The sequence below is a fragment of the Plasmopara halstedii genome, assembly GCF_900000015.1.
Source record: "Plasmopara halstedii genome assembly, contig: Scaffold_650, whole genome shotgun sequence".
NCBI lineage: Eukaryota > Oomycota > Peronosporomycetes > Peronosporales > Peronosporaceae > Plasmopara > Plasmopara halstedii.
This window is the reverse complement of record NW_020187567.1, coordinates 2,790,980-2,791,740: the sequence shown is the minus strand read 5'-3', so window position 1 is coordinate 2,791,740 and position 761 is coordinate 2,790,980.

The window sequence follows — 761 nt, the reverse complement described above, 5'->3', positions numbered from 1 at the left end:
GGAAGCCGAACGGCAAGTGGCGTATCGTTCATGCTTACAATAAGCTCAACGCTGCCACGATTCCGACACAGACGACGATCATAGAAAGGATGTTCCTCATAACAACATGGTGGGATGTACGAAGTACAGTGCACTCAACTTGGTCAATGGGTATTACCAATTGCTCATGAGAGCGAGTGACATTCCGCTGACAACGGGGAGCACTCGGAGCGGCATGCTTTGGGATTGGCTGGTGATGCCCCAATGGCTATCAAATGCATCAGCAACTTTAAACGTCTTGTGACGCATTTGATCAGGCCTCACAGGGCGTATGCACAGACATACTTTGACGGCATATTTGTTTACAGTCATGTGGAGCACGGGAGGACGGATGAAGAGAACCAGATCGTTCATTTAAAAGCTGTGCTCGAGTGCATGCGTACGAACAAACTGTACGCCAATGCAGACAAGTGCATCTTTAGTGCAGAAAAATTCCCTTCTTAGGGTGCTTCATTGGGAAGCGTGGCCTTCGAGCGGATCCCGCTAAGGTCGAGGCCATTGTAGACTGGTCGGTTCCAAAGAACCAGAACGTTTTGCGTAAGTGGCTTGGTCTCACCAACTACTTGCACAAGCACAGTGTAAGCTACGCAGAAATGGCCCGGCCATTATCCAGCCTCCTTAAAAAGGATGTGGAATGGTGTTGGAAAACCAAACATCAGGAGGCTTTTGACGGGGTAAAAGATAGCCTTCTGCATGCATCAATACTGGCGCTGCCAGACCCA